The following is a 20,528-nucleotide window of genomic DNA, read 5'->3' as shown; positions in this document are numbered from 1 at the left end:
ACCTCTCTTCTAAAAAAATAATTTTTTAAAAATTAATTAATTAATTAAAATCAATTAATTAAATTTGTTAATTAAATTTTTCCACCTTATATTTTCAAAAATAATGAAATTTTGTTAACATTTTCAATAGCCCAACCTAAATTTATAATTAAAGATAAAGTGGACTGTTTCAAGAAGTCTAAGTGAACAGAAACCTCCCTAGCTAAAGATAAGGGTTCAAAGCTTTACATTTAATCCTCAAAATAAATTAGATCCAATCTTGCTTTGAGAGCACCCAGCAGATGAGCAACAGCTGTTATGTTTGACCCACATTTGACCTTCATTTCTGTCTTCTAGCAAAATAGGAAAGTAAGATTAGCTTATATGAGATCAGAACAGAAATAACTGAACTGAGATCACTGTTATAATGTGCTGGGCAGGACTCTTTCAATTGCAAGTGACTGAAACTAACTCACACAAGCTTAAACAAAAAGAGGATGTATTGCTCCACATAATCAAAAGCCTTCAGGCATGGCTGGATGCAGGGGCTCAGGTGAGATCGTCAGGAGCTGGTCTCTGTAGCCCTCTCCTTCCTCCACTCTGCTTTCCTCTATGTTAGTTTTACTCTCAGGCAGGCTCTTTCCATATGGTGGCTGTGGTAGTTAATTTTAGGTGTCAATTTGTCTGTGTTAAGAAACCCAAATAGCTGGGAAGAGATTATTTCTGGTATATCTATGAGGGTATTTCCTGAAGAAATTGGTTTTTGAATCAGTGGAGTAAGGAAGACCCATCCTCACCCAATGTGGGTGGGTACCATCTGATTAGTTAAGGGTCCAAACAGAACCAGAAGGCAGGGGAAAGTTGAATTTGCTCTCTCTTCTGCAACTGGGACACCATCTTCTCCTGCCCTTGGACATCAGAACTCCAGGTTCTCTGGCCTTTGGACTCCAGGATTTGCACCAGCAGTCCCTCAGTTTCTCAGGCCTTTGGTCTCAGACCCAGAGTTACACCAATGGCTCTCTTGGTTCTCAGACCTTTGGACTTGGACTGAGCCATGCTACCAGCTTCCCTGGTTCTCTACCTTGCAGGTAGCCTGTCAGGGGACTCCTAAGCCTCCATAATCACAGGAGTCAATTCCCATAGTAAATCCTCTTTCATCTATCTGTCTATCTATCTTTCTATCCATCCATCCCATTGGCTCTGTTTCTCTGAAGAACCCTGACTAATTCGGTGGTCCTCAACTATTTCAGCCTTAGAATACTCTAAATGGCTGAAGCAAACCCTGGAGTTGGGAGATAGAGTCAAGGAGACTTAAGCCACATGGAATGAGAATGAGGAAGAGGTCATGTGTAGGTCAAACATAACAGCTGTTGCTTATCTTTTACTGGGTGCTCTCTAAGCAAAGTTGGATCTAAAGTATCTTGGGGATTAAATGCAAAGCATTGAACACTTATCTTTAGCAAGAGAGATTTCTGTTAATTTAGACTTCTTGAAGGAGACTACTTTATCTTCAATTATAAATTTAGGTTGGGCTATTGAAAATGTTCACAAAACTTCATTACTGTTGAAAATATAACCTGGAAAAATTTCTTTAATTAACAAATTTAATTGAAATTAATTAATTTTTATTTATATTTTTATTGAGATGAGGTCTGTTTTCTAAGGAAAGGAGGAGCACTTGAAGGTAGAATGGATTCCAAGAAGAAAAATCAAAACAAAACAAGTGCTCCACCAACATGGCACATGTATACATATGTAACAAACCTGCACGTTGTTCACGTGTATCCTAGAACTTAAAGTAGAAGAAGAAGAAGAAGAAGAAAGAAAGAAAAAAAACACGTGTTCATCACCTGAGTATGCTCACTACAAAGTCCAAAGAAAATTGATAACTTGCTTCATGCCACAGCACGTAGCAGATACTCCTGCTAACAAACGGGCAAACTAGTCACTGGCTCCCTCATTCACTAGGAGGACAGAGACTGACAGTGGAGTGTACGGAGAGCATCTCGGATTTCCCAGTTAGCACCCTATCACATGCAGCTTTATGAAGTAGAACACGTTTCTTCTTCCTTGAAATTTAGACTGTTTTAAGCCGGGCATGGTGGCTCATGCCTGTAATCCCAGCACTTTGGGAGGCCGAGGCGGGTGGATCACCTGAGGTCAGGAGTTCGAGACCAGCCCGGCCAACATGGTGAAACCCTGTCTCTACCAAAAATACAAAAATCAGCTGGGCGTGGTGGTGGGCACCTGTAGTCCCAGCTACTGGGAAGGCTGAGGCAGGAGAATTGCTTGAATCTGGGAGGCGGAGGTTGCAGTGAGCCAAGATTGTGCCATTGCACTCCAGCCTGGGTGACAAGAGCAAAACTCCATCTCAAATAAATAAATAAATAAATAAATTTAGACTGTTTTAAAAAATATGACTGAAAAATTTCAGGTTAGATAAGCACTTCCTGTTGGTAAAGGTGAGTAGACCCTGGAATGGAATTATTGTGTAAAGTTTTAAGATTTTTCTATCATGAGCTATGTAGAAAACAGGGCCAATAAACTTACTGATCTCTTAAAGGCAAGCCTTAGAGTAATCTACAAATAAATAAATAAATTTAGACTGTTTAAAAAAAAAGTGTACTGAAAAATTTCAGGTTAGATAAGCACTTCCTATTGGTAAAGGTAAGTAGACCCTGGAATGGAATTATTGTGTAAAGTTTTAAGATTTTTCTATCATGAGCTGTGTAGAAAATACTGATCTCTTAAAGGCAAGCCTTAGAGTTATCTACAAATAATCCCATGCCTTTGAATGGCCAGGTCTCTTCAGGGTTCTCCAGAGAACTAGAGCTAACAACATATGTGTATATAAGAGGAGATTTGTAGTGAGGATTGGCTCATGTGATTATGAAGGCTGAGAAGTCCCACAATTTGCTGTTTGTTAACTGGAGAACCAGAAAACTGGTGATGCAATTCCACTGGAAGTCTGAAGTCCAAGTCTGAAGGCCTGAGAAACAGGAGAGCTAATGGTGTATGCTCCAGTTCAGACCCAAAGGCCTGAAAACCAAGAGTACTGATGTCTGATGGCAGAGAAAGACAGATGTCCCAGCTCAAACAGAGTGAATTCACCCTCCTCTACTTTTTTGACCTATTTGGGCCCTAAATGGATAAAATTATCCATAAAATGATAAAATTACTGTATTGATGAAGTTAATTTTTTTTACTGAGTCTACTGATTCAAATGTTAATCTCTTCCCAAAACACTTTCACAGACATACCCAGAAATGTTTTACCAGATATTTGAGCATCCTTTAGCCCAGTCAAGTTGACACATAAAATTAAGCAACCCACTACTATATACCTAATGTGGTCCTTCAATCTATTATCTCATTTTGAAAACCAGACTTTGAACTTCTGTAAAGTTCTGTACTGCTCTGAAATCAAGGCTTTGTAAAGCTCCCACTTTTAATGAGCAGTAGGATGATGCAGTGAGAAGTTAGATTTGGAATCACAAGCTTGGAAGCCAAGTCTCAAATGTGCTTCCTGTTATTTGCATGATTTTATGCAACTCTGAGCCTCAGTGTCCTTGTCTCTCAAACACCAACAGAAATTCCTACCCTACTACGTTGCCAGAATTTTTTAAGAAGCAAATGCGATAATTGTTCAGGAAGCCAATATTTAAACTAGAAAGTGTTCTACTTTTTTGTAAGGTAGACACATGGAGCTACTCTATAATTAAATGACTACTTGCAGAGTCATTCAATGTCAAGCCAGGTTCCTTCACTCTCCTCCAAGTGTGCAGTTATTAATATTTAAATATTTTTTTAAATGCCGATGGAAGCTAATTTAAGACAGCCTGCCTTTCTTTTAGAGAAATAAAACTGTCTTTTCTTCTTTAATAAAGATATTTATGAATTCATGGACTTTAATTCCTTTTTTTGTAATAAATCTGTTTGCCTTTAGATTATGGAAGAGTGTTATGAGATTTTAAAAGAAATCTGTATTTTTTTTTTTTTTTGAGACAAAGTCTCACTTTATTGCCCAGGCTGGAGTACAGTAGCACAATCTCAGCTCACTGCAACCTCTCCCTTCCAGGTTCAAGCGATTCTCGTGCCTCAGCCTCCCCAGTAGCTGGGATTGCAGGTGTGTGCCACCACATTTGCTAATTTTTTTTCTTTTTTTTTTTTGAGACAGAGTCTCTGTCACCCAGCCTGGAGTGCAGTGGTGCAATCTCAGCTCACTGCAAGCTCCGCCTCCCAGGTTCATGCCATTCTCCTGCCTCAGCCTCCCAAGTAGCTGGGACTACAGGCACCTGCCACCACACCCGTCTAATTTTCATACTTGCTAATTTTTAGTAGAGATGCTATTTTTAGTACAGAGGCTGGTCTCAAACTCCTGACCTCAGGTGATCCACCCGCCTTGGCCTCCCAAAGTGCTGGGATTACAGGCGTGAGCCACCGCACCCAGAGGAAATCTGTATGTTATTTCTGGCTGCCATTTTTTCCACGTTGAGTTTCCAAATTCTTTAATTGATATACGTCAGATTTTGGTGTCTGGTAAATTCTCTACAACTTGATTAGGAGCATTCTTTCTCTTCCCCTATTTCCTCTCTTGGCTCTCTCTGCAGGGACATCAATGTTGCATCCTTTCACTCATCAGCCCGTCCCTCCGGGATACTCTCCCAAAGCAGTGCTTCTCAGTCTGCATGCACACTTGAACCGTGTGGGAAGCTTTTCAAAAAAATCCCAAAAGTTTGGCCTCGCTCAGAAGTAGGACTTAGTCAGAGGTAGGGCACAGGCTTCCCGGTGTTTGTAGAGTCCCTCAGCTGATTCTAATGTGCAGTCAGAGCTGGAAACCATGGGGGCAATTTACCTTCTGAACAAAGTTTTTTTGTTTTTTGTTTTTTTTGAGACGGTGTTTCCCTCTTGTTGCCCAGGCTGGAGTGCAACGGCATGATCTCCACACACTGCAACCTCCATCTCCCGGGTTCAAGTGATTCTCCTGTCTCAGCCTCCTGAATAGCTGCGATTACAGGTGCCCACGACTACACCCGGCTTATTTTTGGTATTTTTAGTAGAGACGGGATTTCACCATGTTGGCCAGGCTGGTCTCGAACTCCTGACTAGGTGATCCACCCACCTCAGCCTCCCAAAGTGCTGGGATTACAGGCATGAGCCACCACACCCAGCCTAACAAACTTTTTAAATATAGTATCCACCATTGTGAACAAGGTGAATATTCTTTGCTAATTCTATTTCTAGTTTTAATCTTTTTCTTTATGTCTTGGCTACTGCATTCTATTTGTAATGTTCTTGTGTTCTCAAAGTTAATATAAATATTAGTACAGAAAAGGGCAATATTCCTTCATAACAACAAAATTAATGTTCCCATCTGTTTTTATTGCTTATTTTATTTTTGCTAATACATGAAGTTCTTTGAATATCTGAACTTGTCCTCACTTTTTAAAATTATCTAGAACCTCTAACAGTGTTAAATATTAATTTTAGTGTTATTACAGATTCATGGTTGCATTATGTGGTACAACAGTCATAATTTTTTTTTCTTTTTAGATGGAGTCTCACTGTGTCACTCAGGCTGGAATGCAGTGGCGCCATCTCAGCTCACTGCAACCTCTGCCTCTGGGGTTCTAGCGATTCTTCTGCCTCAGCCTCCTGAGTAACTGAGAATACAGGTGCACGCCATCACGCCTGGCTAATTTTTGTATTTTTAGGAGAGACAGGGTTTCACCATGTTGGCCAGGCTGATCTCAAACTTCTGACCTCAGGTGATTTGCCCACCTTGGCCTCCTAAAGTGCTGGGATTACAGGAGTGTGCCACTATGCCCAGCCATAATAATTTTTATTAATATGATCCTCATTCTTTCATTTGTTGAGCATATACCATGTCAGAGACTTTGCTTTGCTCTGAGAAGACCAGGATAAATAAGACATGTGTCTAAATGATGGCAGAGGTCTGGGAAAAACAAGCATGTAAATCAGTCAATTTAGAGCAATATAACAAGTGTTCCAAAAGAAATAAGTAAAAGTTCAATGACATCCCAGAGTCCCCTAGGTTTCAGGTTCGTCTGTAACTCTCCAGTCCAAACTTTACATAGAACTTTAAACTCACTAAAGGAGGGGCCAAGAGCAACAGTGGTTAGGAGGCTGTTAAAATAGCCCAGGCAAAATATGGTGATGCTCAGAGCAGGATTCAGGCTGTCATTACTCACAGGGACAATTGCCACAGCTTCCTTCTTGTTTTCCTACCTCCAATCTTCTCTCCTTAAATCCAACCTCCACATGCAGCCAGACTAACCTTTTTAAAAGCAAATCTGATCATGTTGATACCACCCCAACCCCTGCTTACAAGCGTTTATGGCTCCCTGTGGTTCTCAGGGAACCATCCAACCTCCCTTTTTAGAAGTTCCCTACCTCCTCTCACTTGTCACCCTTTCTCTCTACCATACCCTCTTTGTCTTCTCAGCATACCTGCCAATTTCCTTCTATTCAGGGTCTTTGTACATGCTCTCTGTACCCTTAGCTAACTCCTAACTCTTTCTTTGGCTCTCCACTTTTTCTAACTAGGCCATTTCCCCCATTTCACTCTGTTACAGCACCATGTACTTTGCCTTCATAAAACTTACCATAAGTGAAATTTGGTGCCTTTCCTGAAACTCTTTGATCACTATCTGTCTCCAATAGAGCGGAGACTGTGTATGCTTTTGTCTTGCAGCATAGATATCTGCACTGAGCTCAGAACTGGGCCCACAGCAGGTGTTCAAGAACTATGTCCTGATGAATGAATGAGGAGACGAGGAGGTCTTGGAGGTCCTCACAGAGGAACACGTGTACATCATCTGGATGTGCTCAGGGATCATCAAGAAGCATGGCATCAATGGAACACAGGGTATAAGACAGGGATCAGGAGAACATGAAGTTAAACAGACAAGCTGAGACCAGCTCATGAAAAGCCTCATGAGTGTCTCTATTCTGCAGACAATAAGGAACTACCACATAATAGCAAAGGAGTAATACTATCACGAAGGTAAGTTGTAGAAATCTAAGTCTGGAAGCTTTGTGAAAGATGGGTTGGTGCAAGGAAGCCCTGAAGGCAGGGACTTGAGTTAGATGATGATTACATTTCAGGATAGTTTCCTATTTCCAACTGCACTAGCCACTCAATCTAGTGGCTTCTTCATTTTGACCCTTGGCAATCCTCCTCAGACACAATTCTGTCCTCTATTGGCTGTCCATTTTCTTCCTACCCTGTTGGGTAAATACCATGGGCAATTTGGACCAACACCTTTCCACCAAATTGGCCAGATTCACCAGTATTTCCTCACAAGGATGATTCAGACAGGATCAGGATGTTAAACTCGGTCAGTCAAACTGTTTCTAGACTTCCTCAATTCTTTTTCTTTCCTTTTAGTCAGGTTTGTATTATTGGCAACTGGAGCCCCAATGGTTGATGAGACGGCTCAAAGGGAACCTACAGTGTGCAGAGAGAAAAGGGCTTGGGGAAGAAACCTTAGGAACACCAACATTTTGGAGCAGAAAGAGCCAGTAGCTGAGACAGAGGCAAAAAAGTAAAAAAGAAAAAAGAAAGGACAAAGCAAAGGAATGACATCTGGGACACTTATAGAATATCACCAGAAACTAAAGGAAAAGAGAGTTTCATGAAGGAGAGAATAGTCAATGGTGTCCAAAGTCACAGATATGAGAAGCAACATTTGGGATCTAAAAGATGCCAAATGAATTGTGTTGATAGGAGGTCTTTATTAACCTTAACAAAAACAGTTTCTTTGCAAAAGTGCAGGCAGAAAATGATTTCAAGTGTGCCAGTGAGATATGAAGACAGCAAGTGGAGAATACTCTTCTGAAATTTTCACAGACAGAGGGGAGTGGTTGAGGTTGAGTAGAACCATGGGAGGGGACGTCAAAGGCCATGATGATAGTGTAAAGTTTGAGAGAACGGATTTTGTTACAAACTCAGCCTGCCTGGGTTTGAATCTCCCACTTACTATGTGACCTTGAGCAAGTTGTTTAAATTGTGCCTCAGTTGCCTCTTCTGTGGAATGAAGATAATAATAATAATACTTACCTCATAAGATTATCATAAAGATTAATGGAGTTAATATTTGTAAATGCTTGGAACACTGACTCATGGCAAGCACTAGGTGAATGTAGCAGCTATTTTTTTCCATGTATATAAAATTTATTTTTTTACAAGGTTTTTTTTAGAATTGAGGTTTTTGTTTTATTATTATTATTAATTATTTCAATAGGTTTTGGGGGAACAGGTGATATTTGGTTACGTGGATAAGTTCTTTAGTGGTGATTTCTAAGATTTTCATGCACCCATCACCCAAGCAGTGCACACTGTACCCAATGTGTTGTCTTTTGTCCCTCACCCCCTCCCACACTTGCCCCTGAGTCCTCAAAGTCCATTGTATCATTCTTATGCCTTTACGTCCTCATAGCTTAGCTCCCACTTATAAATGAGAATATATAACATTTGGTTTTTCATTCCTGAGTTACTTCACTTAGAATAATGATCTCCAATTCCATCCAGGTTGCTCCAAATGCCATTATTTCATTCCTTTTTATGGCTGAGTAGTATTCCACAGTGTGTATATATACATATATATATATATCACATTTTCTTTATCCACTCATTGATTGATGGGCATTTGGACTGGTTCCATATTTTTGCAATTACAAACCGTGGTGCTATAAACATGTGCGTACAAGTGTCTTTTTCATATAATGACTTATTTTTCTTTGGGTAGATACCCAGCAGTAGGATTGCTGAATCAAATGGTAGATCTACCTTTAGTTCTTTAAGGAATCTCCAAACTGTTTTCCATAGTGGTTGTACTAGTTTACATTCCCACCAGCAGTGTAAAAATGTTCCCTTTTCACCACATCCATGCCAACATCTGTTTTTTTTTATTTCTTTAACTATGGCCATTCTTGCAGGAGCATGGTGGTGTTGCATTGTGGTTTTGATTTGCATTTCCCTGATAATTAGTGATGATGAGCATTTTTCCATATGTTTGTTGGCCATTTGTATATCTTCTTTTCAGAATTGCCTATTCATGTCCTTAGCTCACTTTTTGATGGGATTGTTTGTTTTTTTCTTTCTGATTTGTTTGAGTTCCTTGTAGATTCTGGATATTAGTCCTTTGTCAGATGCATAGCTTGCAAAGATTTTCTCCCACTCTGTGGGTTATCTGTTTACTCTGTTGATTATTTCTTTTGCTGTGCAGAAGCTTTTTAGTTTAAGTCCCATCTGTTTTTGTTGCATTTGCTTTTGGGTTCTTGGTCACAAAGTCTTTGCCTAAGCCAATGTCTAGAAGGGTTTTTCTGATGTTATCTTCTAGAATTTCTATGGTTTCAGGTCTTAGATTTAAGTCTTTATCCATCTTGAGTTGATTTTTGTATAAGGTGAGGGATGAGGATCTAGTTTCATTCTTCTACATGTGGCTTGCCAGCACCATTTGTTGAATAGGGTTTCCTTTCCCCACTTTATGTTTTTGTTTGCTTTGTCAAAGATCAGTTGGCTGTATTTGGCTTTATTTCTGGTTCTCTGTTCCATTGGTGTTTGTACATATTTCTATGCCAGTATCATGCTGTTTTGGTGACTATAACCTTGGGTATAAGTTGAGTAATGTGATGCCTCCAGATTTGTTCTTTTTGCTCAGTCTTGCTTTGGCTATGTGGGCACTTTTTTTGGTTCCATATACATTTAGGATTGTTTTTTCTAGTCCTATGAAGAATGATGATGGTATTTTGATGGGAAGTGCATTGAATTTGTAGATAGCTTTTGGCAGTATGGTCATTTTCACAACATTGATTCTACCCATCCATAAGACTGGAATGTTTCCATTTTTTGTGTCATCCATGATTTCTTTCTGCAATGTTTTGTGGTTTTCCTTGCAGAGGTCTTTCACTTCCTTGGCTAGGTATATTCCTAGGTATTTTATTTGTTTATTTAATTTTCAGGTATTGTAAAAGGGGTTGAGTTATTGATTTGATTCTCAGCTTGGTCACTGTTGGTGTATAGCAGAGCTACTAATTTGTGACATTGATTTTGTAGCCTGAAACTTTACTGAATTTATTTATTAGGTCTAGGAGCTTTCTGGTTGAGTCTTTAGGGTTTTCCAGGTATACAATCATATCATCTGGAAACAGCAACAGTTTGATTTCCTCTTTGCTGATTTGGATGCCCTTTATTTCTTTCTCTTGTCTGATTGCTCTGGCTAGAAATTCCAGTACTATGTTGAACAGAAGTAAGAAATGCTTTCAACTTTTCCCCATTCAGTATAATGTTGGCTGTGGGTTTGTCATAAATAGCTTTTATTACCTTAAGGTATGTCCCTTCTCTGCTGATTTTGCTGAGGGGGGATACTGGATTTTGTCAAATTTTTTGTGTGTCTATTGACCTGATCATGTGATTTTTGTTTTTAATTCTGTTTATGTAGTGTATCACATTTATTGACTTGCTTATGTTAAACCATCCTTGCACGCCTGGTATGAAACCCACTTGATCAGGATGGATTATCTTTTTTATATGCTACTGCATTCAGTTAGCTAGTATTTTTGTTGAGGATTTTTGCATCTATGTTCATCAAGGATATTGGTCTGTAGTTTTCTTTTCTCGTTATGTCATTTCCTGGTTTTGGTATTAGGGTAATACTGGCTTCATAGAATGATTTAGGGAGGATTCCCTCTTTCTCTATCTTTTGGAATAGTGTCAACAGGATTGGTACCAATTCTTCTTTGAATGTCTGATAGAAGTCAGCTGTGAATCCTTTTGGTCCTGAACATTTTTCTGTTGGCAATTTTTAAATTACCATTTTAATCTCACTGCTTGTTATTGGTCAGTTCAGGGTTTCTATGTCTTCCTGGTTTAATCTAGGAGGGTTGTATATTTCCAGGAATTTATCCATCTTCTCTAGGTTCTCTAGTTTGTGAGTGTAAAGGTGTTCATAGTAGTCTTGAATAAGCTTTTATATTTTTGTGGTATCAGTTGTAATATCTCTCATTTTATTTCTAATTGAGCTTATTTGGATCTTTTCTTGGTTAATCTTGCTAATGGTCTATCAATGTTGTTTATCTTTTCAAATAATCAGTTTTTTGTTTCCTTTATCTTTTGTATTTGTTTGTTTGTTTGTTTTAATTTCATTTAGTTCTGCTCTTATCTTTGTTATTTCTTTTTTGTGTGGGGAAGGAGCTTGAGATGGGGTCTCACTCTGTCGTCCAGGCTGGAGTGCAATGGCACGACCTCGGCTCACTGCAACCTCCACCTCCCAAGTTCAAGTGATTCTTGTGCCTCAGCCTCCTCAGTAGCTGGGATTATAGGTATGCACCACCACACCCAGCTAATTTTTTTTTGTATTTTTAGTAGAGACAGGGTTTCACCATTTTGGCCAGGCTGGTCTTGAACTACTGATCTCAAGTGATCCACCCACTTTGGCCTCCCAAAGTGCTGGGATTACAGGTGTGAGCCACCACGGCTGGCCTGATCTTTGCTATTTGTTTTCTTCTGCTGAGTTTGGGTTTGGTTTGTTCTTGTTTCTCTAGTTCTTTGAGGTATGACCTTAGATTTCTATTTGTGCTCTTTCAGACTTTTTGATTTAGGCATTTAATTCTATGAACTTTCCTCTTAGTACCACTTTTGCTGTACCCCAGAGGCTTTCATAGGTTGTGTCACTATTATCATTCAGTTCAAAGAATTTTTTAATTTCCTTCTTGATTTCATTGTTGAGCCAAAGATCATTCAAGAGTAGGTTATTTAATTTCCATGTATTTGCATGGTTTTGAGGATTCCTTTTGGAGTTAATTTCCAATTTTATTCCACTGTGATCTGAGAGAGTACTTGATATAATTTCAATTTTCTTAAATTTATTGAGACTTTTGTGGCCTATCATATGGTCTATCTTGGAGAATGTTCCATGTGCTGATGAATAGAATGTATATTCTGCAGTTGTTGGGTAGAATGTTCTGTAAATATCCATTAAGTCCATTTCTTCTAGGGTATAGTTTAAGTCCATTGTTTCCTTGTTGGAAACAAGGGCTCAAGGGCTGCTGTTCAGATTCTTTCTGACTTGATGACATGTCTAGTGCTGTCAGTGGAGTATTGAAGTCTCCCACTATTATTATGTTGCCATCTGTTTCATTTCTTAGGTCTAGTAGTAATTGTTTTATAAATTTGGGAGCTCAAGAGTTAGGTGCATATATATATATATACACACACATATATATATGTATATGAGTGTATATATATACATATATATATGAGTGTAATATTTTCCTGTTGGACTAGACTTTTTATCATTATATAATGTCCCTCTTTCTTTTTTAACTGTGTTGCTTTCAAGTCTGTTTTGTCTAAGAATAGCTACTCCTGCTTGTTTTTGGTGTCCATTTGCATAGAATATCTTTTTCCACCCCTTTACCGTAAGTTTATCTGAGTCCTTAAGTGTTAGGTGAGTCTCTGGAAGCCAGCAGATGTTTGGTTGGTGAATTCTTATTCATTCTGCCATTCTGTAGCTTTTAAGTGGAGTATTTAGGCCATTTACATTTGGCGTTAGTATTGAGATGTGAGGTATCATTCTATTCATTGTGTGAGTTGTTGCCTGAATACCTTATTTTTTTTTAATTATTTTATTGTTTTATAGGTCCTGTGAGATTTATGCTCTAAGAAGGTTCTATTTTGGTGTATTTCTTTTTTCTATTTTTATTTTGATATGGTGACTCGCTGTGTCACCCAGGCTGGAATGCGGTGGTGCACTCTTGGCTCACTGCAACCTCTGCCTCCCAGGTTCAAGCAATTCTCATGACTCAGCCTCCAGAGTATCTGGGACTACAGGTGTGTGCCACCACACCTGGCTAATTTTTTGTGTCTTTAGTAGAGACAGGGTTTTCCCATGTCAGCCAGGATGGTCTTGATCTCCTGAACTCATGATCTGCCCACCTTGGTCTCTCAAAGTGCTGGGATTACAGGCTTGAGCCACCACGCTCGGCCTATTTTGGTGTATTTTGAGGCTTTGCTTCAAGATTTAGCACTCCTTTTCGCGGTGCTTGTAGTGCAAATTCTCTCAGCATTTGTTGCCTGAAAAAGACTGTATCTTTTCTTTATTTATGAAGCTTAGTTTTGCTGGATACAAAATTCTTGGCTGATCATTGTTTTGTTTAAGGAGGCTAAAGATAGGACCCGAATCCCAGCTGCAAGGTGTCTGCTGAGAAATCTGCTATTAATCTGATAGATTTTCCTTTATACATTACCTGAAGCTTTTGCCTCATGGCTCTTAAGATTCTTTCCTTCATCTTGATTTTAGATAACCTGATAACTATGTGCCTACGGGATGATCTCTTTGCGACAAATTTCCCAGATGTTGTTTGAGCTTCTTGTATTTGGATGGCTAGATCTCTAGCAAGGCTGGGGAATTTTTCCTCAATTATTCTCCCAAATGTTTTCCAGACCTTTAGATTTCTCTTCCTCCTCAGGAACACCAGTTATTCTTAGTTTTGGTCATTTAACATAATCACAAACTTCTTGGAGACTTCGTTCATTTTTTTAATTTGTTTTTCTTTGTCTTTCTCAGGTTGGGCTAGTTCGAAAGCCTTGTCTTCAAGCTCTTAAGTTCTTTCTTCTACTTCTTCTATTCTATTGTTGAGACTTTCCAGTGTATTTTGCAATTCTCTAAGTGTGTCCTTCGTCTCCAGGAGTTGTGATTATTTCTTATTTACGCTATCTATTTCTCTGGAGATTTTTCCTTCCATATCCTGTAACATTTTTTAAAAATGTCTTTAAGTTGGTATTCACCTTTCTCTGGTGCCTCCTTGAGTAGCTTAGTAATCGACCTTCTGAATTTTTTTTTTGGCCATTTAGAGATTTCTTCTTGGTTTGGATTGTGAACCTAGAAAATCTGAGACAGTTCTCAGTTAATTTAGAAAGTTTATTTTGCCAAGGTTGAGGACAGACCGTGACACTGCCTCAGGGAGTTCTGATGACATGCCCTAGGTGGTCGGGGGCACAGCTTGGTTTTATACATTTTAGGGAGACATAAGACAACAATCAATGTATGTAAGAAGTACATTGGTTCAATCTGGAAAGGCGGGACAACTTGAAGCAAAGACAGGAAGATTCAAAGCAGGGAGGGATCTTCCAGGTCACAGATAGGTGAAACACAAACACTTGCATTCTTTGAGTTTCTGATTAGCCTTTCCAAAGAAGGCAATCAGATATGCATCTATCTCAATGAGCAGAGGGATAACTTTGAATAGAATGGAAGGCAGATCTGCCTTAAGCAATTTCCAGCTAGTTTTTCTTAGTGATTTTGGGGCCCAAGATATTTTCCTTTCACAGGATCCATTGCTGGTGAGCTAGTGTGATCTTTTTGGGGTGTTAAAGTGCCTTGTTTTATCATATTACCAGAACTGTTTTTCTGGTTCCTTCTCATTTGGGTAAACTATGTCAGAGGGAAGATCTGGGGCTCAAGGGCTGCTGTTCAGATTCTTTTGTCCCATAGGGTGCTCCCTTGCTGTGGTGCTCTCCCCTTTCCCCTTGGGATGGGACTTCCTGAGAACCAGACTGCAGTGATTGTTATTTCTCTTCTGGGTCTAGCCACCCAGTGGAGCTACTGGGCTCTGGGCTGGTACTGAGGAGGGTCTGCAAAGAGTCCTGTGATGTGCTCCATCTTCAGGTCTCTCAGCTGTGGATACCAGCACCTGCTCCAGTGGAGGTAGCAGGGGGGTGAAGCGGACTCCTATGTAAGAGTACTTGGTTGTAGTTTTGCTTAGCGTGCCTGTTTTCTCAAATGCTGGTTGTACTGACAGTAAAGAAATCATGTGGACAGACTTAGGACCTCTGGTTAGCCAGGATGTTACAGGAGTGGAGTTAACCATTGTTTTCTCCTTTCTTGGGGCAGGGTTATTCTTTGATGAGTTGCTGTAAGGGTTTGTGTTGGTTGGCCTCCAGCTGGGAGGTGGTGCTTTCAAGACAGCTTCAGCTGTGGTAGTATGCGGGGACGCAAGCTTGCCCTAGGGTCTCCTGGATGAGCGTTCAGGTTTCTCAGGTGACGGGCGGGGCCGTAGAACTTCCATGAGTTGTACGTCTTTTGTTTTTGGCTACCAGGGCAGGTAGAGAAAGACCACCTAGCTGGTGGGGGTAGAGTCAGGTGGGTCTGAGCTCAGACTCTCCTTGGGCGGGGCTTGCCGCAGCCACTGTGGGGGAGGGGGTGTGGTTCTCAGGCCATTGGAGTAGGTTCCCAGCAGGACTATGGCTGCCTCTGCTGTCATACAGGTCGCCAGGGAAGTTGGGGAAAACTGGCAGTGACAGGCCTCACCCAGCTCCCACGCAGCCTGAAAGGCCAGTCTCACTCTCGCAGTGCTCCTCAACAGCACCGAGTTTATATCTAGGTGAGTTTATTTGCCAGTGAGCAGGGCTGGGAACTCCCTCCACCGCCACCATACAAGCCTGGAGCCTAATAAAGCAAGCAGGGCTTTCAGGCCCGCCCCTCCTGGCTGTGGCTTCTGTGCTCCTATCTGCACTTCCTGTTTGCCCCCAACCCCAGATTCTGCTCTGGAAAATTCATGCTTGAAATCAGTATAAAGTTCAGCTGGAAGTTTCCTTCTCCCTGTGGGCTTTCCCTGATTCCACTGGCAGCCCGCTCCCCACAAGGGCCCCTGTGAGATAAAGTCAGAAATGGGTTCTCTGAGCTTCCCTGGGGACCGGGAGTGCCTACAGGGCTCTTCCTGCTGCTGCTTCTACTTTTATATTTCGCTCAGCTCTCTAAATTCGCCTCAGCTCTAGGTAAGATTAAATCCTTCTCCCATGATATGGATTTTCAGGCTTTCCAGTGAGGATGTGTGTTTGGAAGGAGACTCCCCCTCTCACACTCTGGGCACTCACAGTTTTTCAGCTGTGTCTTGGAGTTTGCAGCAGTAAGCTGCTTCTTTCAAAGGGTCTGTGAATTCTTTTGGTTTTCCTGGTATGTTCCTGCAGTAGTTCTTGGAGCAAAAGTTCATGATGTGAGTCTCCACATGCTGTTCTGCCTAAGTGAGAGTTGCAAGTCAGTCCTGTCCCCCATCTGGCAGCTATTTTTATTACGCCTTCTCTTGCCATTCTTGAGAATGTCCAGTGATTGTCTTCTTAGGAAAAACTCTGTATGCTATATTTTCTACCATGATATTTCATCATCAAATCCTAAATTATCTTTCTGGGTGTGATGAATGAGACAAACATGCCTGGGATACTTTCCCATATCACTTTGAAGCATCAGCGTCTGAAAAAGAAACAGATGGCACACTCAATATGGATAAATTGAGGATATTTTAATAAAGGGTCTATTTATAATGGTGTAAGCCAGATTAGGGAAACCAGAAAGTGTAGCACCCTGGAGCTGGCAGTGGGGGAAGCCATTACTTCCTCCCAACCCCCTAACCTAAGGCTCAAGGAAAAAGAGCAATCATTGCAACCCAGAGAGCTTAGCCATCTAGAGGGGGCTTCTGAAAAGAGCAGTGGCCTTCAGAAGAAGGATGCAGCCAACCTGTGGAGACACAGCAATAGGGAAACAGGTGAATAAATATCCTGGCCTCAGTCTTCTCCCACTCTAAGATCCCTTAATGGTATTCACCCTTGGCCAAACTCAAACCACAGGCAAACAAAGCAGCTGAGCCCCCCAAAATCATGCTGTTCTTTGTTCTGTTAGATCTTGGAAAGAGTGACATCCCTACTCCATTCTAGCTTGCCACTTTTTAGGACTTTTTTTCTCAGCCACACAAGGATGACTCAAACACCCCTGAAGTGCAATGTTGCAGCGGGCAAGAATTTTTGATGGAAGTCTAGAAGTACTGAGTGTACAAGTACCTAAATGCTTACTTCACTCAAACAACCTCTGGACCAAAGCATCTTTCTTTCCTAGTTTAGAAACTAGTGATTAGCAAGTGATTAGTAATTGAGATCCAGTTTAAAAATAAAAGTTGACTTGACTGATTTCATCATTGAAACTAGTGCTAAATTCTTTGGACTCGTTTAAATATTGGATTCATAACACAACAAACATTTATTCAAAATCTACTATGGCTCAGGTCCTCCGTGCATGCTATGGCTTAAGGACACAGACACATAAGACATCAAATAGCATATTTATTCACTCAACAAGTGTTCCTTGAGAGCTTTCTATGTGCCAAGTACTATGTGAGATTTAAGGTCTAGAGGGAGGGAGGCAGAACAATAATAACAGTAAATGAAATAATTATAATGCAAGGCGATAGTATTTTAATAGTTATGTGAGTCTATAGAGTTATAAAGGCAAAAGAGAAAAACCCTCATGGCTTGTTATGCGATGAAGCTAATGTCTGAACAAATACCACATATTCCTGAGTATGGTCTTCCTGAAGACCAAATTCTTCCTTTTTTTTTTTTTTTTTGAGATGGAGTCTCGCTCTGTCGCCCAGGCTGGAGTGCAGTGGCGCAATCTCGGCTCACTGCAAGCTCCACCTCCCGGGTTGACGCCATTCTCCTGCCTCAGCCTCCTGACTAGCTGGGACTACAGGCGCCCACCACCACGCCCAGCTAATTTTTTGTATTTTTAGCAGAGACGGGGTTTCATCATGTTAGCCAGTATTGTCTCGATTTCCTGACCTCGTGATCCACCCGCCTTGGCCTCCCAAAGGACTGGGATTACACCAAATTCTTTATATACGTAATTTTAGAAAATATTTTAAAATGAGTCCTTCTAGAACAACTGTATAATACTAATGCTTTGTATTTATACCACTCAAAAATTTTTGCTGGGCACAGCAGCATGGACCTCTGGTCCCAGCTTCTCAGGATGCAGAGGTGGGAGGATCTCTTGAGCTCAGGAGTTCAAGGCTATAGTGCACTGTAATTGTGCCTGTGAGTAGCCACTACACTCCAGCCTAGGCAACATGGCAAGACCCTGTCCTTTCAAAATAAACTTTTAAATAAAAAAATTTTTAAATCTTCATAAGGCATTGTAATGGTTAAATATCATTCATTCATTAACAAACAATTATTCAGCACTTATTATAAGCTAGCAATTTACCCCAAGTCATATGGTTCTGAAATAACAGAACCCAAGTCTGAACCCAGCCTGATTCCAAATCCATGCTAGTTCCTCCACAGTAGAGAGAAGAGGAAAATATGTGAAGGAGAAAAATATTCCCATAAACGTGAGGAACTGAGCATTTTTGTGGAAGAGGAATGAAATCAGAATGTATCAAGTCAGGACAACAGAAGCCACTCTTTCAATCCAAGGGAATTTAATTCAGGAAATAGATTACAAAAGTGATAGAAGAGCTGAGACGCCAAACAGGGTGGTGACATAACCCGGAGATTAGCGACAGCAAGAATCAGCTAACATCCATGGGCTGGAGGGACAGTAGGAAGAGATGCTATTCTCAGCCTAAAAGCTAGGATTGTCTGGCTGGAAATAGAACCATTATAGAGGCTCCCTTGCGGGGGTCTGGACCATGGAGGGAGGGCCTTTCAGAGGGAGTTAGAGCCTTGAAAGAGACTCTGCTGCTGTGGAAGACATCACAGGAAGCACAGAGAGGCGGGAGAAATACCCATCCACTCATGCCTGTCCCCAGCAGAATGTACAAAACTCACGGAGCAAGGAAGCCTGCAGACGAAAGGTTCCCACAGTGCAGAACGGGGCAGGGTGAGGAATCACGCTGGGCAGTTGACAGGCTCAGAGCTTCCAGGAAATATTTATGTAATTTATGTAATGTAGTTTTATGTAACCACTTACCCTATCAGTACTATCCGTTTTTCAACACTCTAGGTCTTACTTCTTGGTCTCAAAGAAAACAGAGGGCCAGGTGCAGTGACCCATGCCTGTAATCCCAGCACTTTGGGAGGTTGAGGCAGAGGGATGGCTTGAGCCTAGGAGCTTGAGACCAGCCTGAACAACATAGCAAGACCCTCTCTCTATTTTAAAAAAAAAAATTTTTAAGTGAACGAACAGACCTTGCTGCGTTTCCCCGTTTCTTACCATTAGATCACACCGTTTTTGCCCTATCACATTTCTCCACAGTGGTCCACTCTTCACTAAACCTACTATAAACAACGCTCACATTTAACTGCTTCTTTGGGTCTTCATTTCCTTATGAAGCGTCCTATGTCATGTAAAACTTAAATAAGTTTGTTAATCTATCTTTTGTGCTAAGAATCAGAAAGAGTAGAGGAAAAAATATTTTTTTCCTCCCCTACACAATTCTATGGGACAGATATTGGCATGTCCATTTTAACAGATGAAACTCAGAGAATGAATGACCTACCTGAAGCTCAGAAATGGTAATTGGCCAAGTAAAACTCAGTCCTTTTGTAGTTCGGGGGCATGATTTGGTGTTCGTGCCTAAGTGTGATATGTGCCTCCTTCTGAACCTGGTTACAGCGCTGGCACATTACCCATCTAACCTGAACAAGAACAACAACAAAACTCAGTCCTAGTTCTTCTGATCATAAGTTTAGTGCCCTTGTCACCTCAACACAACCACCTTCCCCATGAGAAAGAAGCTTTTGTATTCCCTTCTATCCTGGGAAGGCACTGTTAAAGTTGAGTGAACTTTATCTTGTATCATTCCAGCCATCTGCTCTATGATTATGATTTTGATATAAACCTTAAGGCTTTACCAAGGAAAATAACTATTAACTTTTTCTGCTCACCTTTTTTTCTTTTTTTTTTTCGAGACAGAGTCTTGCTCTGTCACCCAGGCTTGAGTGCAGTGGCGCAATCTCAGCTCACTGCAACCTCCACCTCCTGGGTTCAAGTGATTCTCCTGTCTCAGCCTCCCGTGTAGCTGAGATTACAGGCACACGCCACCATGCCTGGCTAATGTTTGTATTCTTAGTAGAGACGGGGTTTCACCATGTTGACCAGGCTGGTCTTGAACTCTTGACCTCGTGATCTGCCCACCTTGGCCTCCCAGAGTGCTGGGATTATAGTTGTGAGCCACCGCTCCCGGCCCTTTTCTGCTCATCTTTACCAAAATATCAAAATGTGTTTCCAAGGCTGGGTGTGGTGGCTCCCACCTGTAATCCCAGTGCTTTGGGAGGCTGAGGCAGGCCAATTACTTGAGCTCATGAGTTCAAGACCAGCCTGGGAAATATGGCGAAATCCCATCTCTACAGAAAAATGCAAAAATTAGCCAGGTGTGGTGATGCACGCCTGTGGTCCCAGCTACTCAGAAGGCTGAGGCATGAGAATCACTTGAACCCAGGGGGTGCAGTGAGGAAGATCATGCCACTGTACTCCAGCGACAAGAATGAGACTCTGTCTCAAAAAAAAAAAACAAAAATAAATAAATAAAAAAAGAAGAAAAGAAAAGAAGCCAGATGCAAAAAAGTACATATTGTATGATTTCATTTTTATAAAATATAAAAACATGCAAAAGAACTCTATACTGTTAAAATCACAAGGGCACAGGTGGGTTTCTGGGTTTCTGGTGACATTCTGTTTCTTGATCTGTGTACTGGTTACAGGGGTGTGACCAGTTTTTGAAAATTCATTGAACTAGACACTTGCAATGTGT

General features: G+C 40.9%; 1 non-coding gene across 1 annotated transcript; it reads left to right on the top strand.

Moving 5' to 3' along the window:
* Window positions 1-19,312: 19,312 nt before the first annotated feature.
* LOC112132521 (small nucleolar RNA U13) lies at window positions 19,313-19,414 on the top strand. The gene has a single exon (XR_002914283.1). It is a non-coding gene; the product is annotated as a small nucleolar RNA U13 (small nucleolar RNA).
* The last annotated feature ends 1,114 nt before the right edge of the window (window positions 19,415-20,528 follow it).

This window comes from Pongo abelii, chromosome 11 (assembly GCF_028885655.2).
Source record: "Pongo abelii isolate AG06213 chromosome 11, NHGRI_mPonAbe1-v2.0_pri, whole genome shotgun sequence".
Taxonomy (NCBI): domain Eukaryota; kingdom Metazoa; phylum Chordata; class Mammalia; order Primates; family Hominidae; genus Pongo; species Pongo abelii.
The sequence above is the reverse complement of the archived record's forward strand: the minus strand, read 5'-3'. Positions and strand labels throughout refer to the sequence as shown.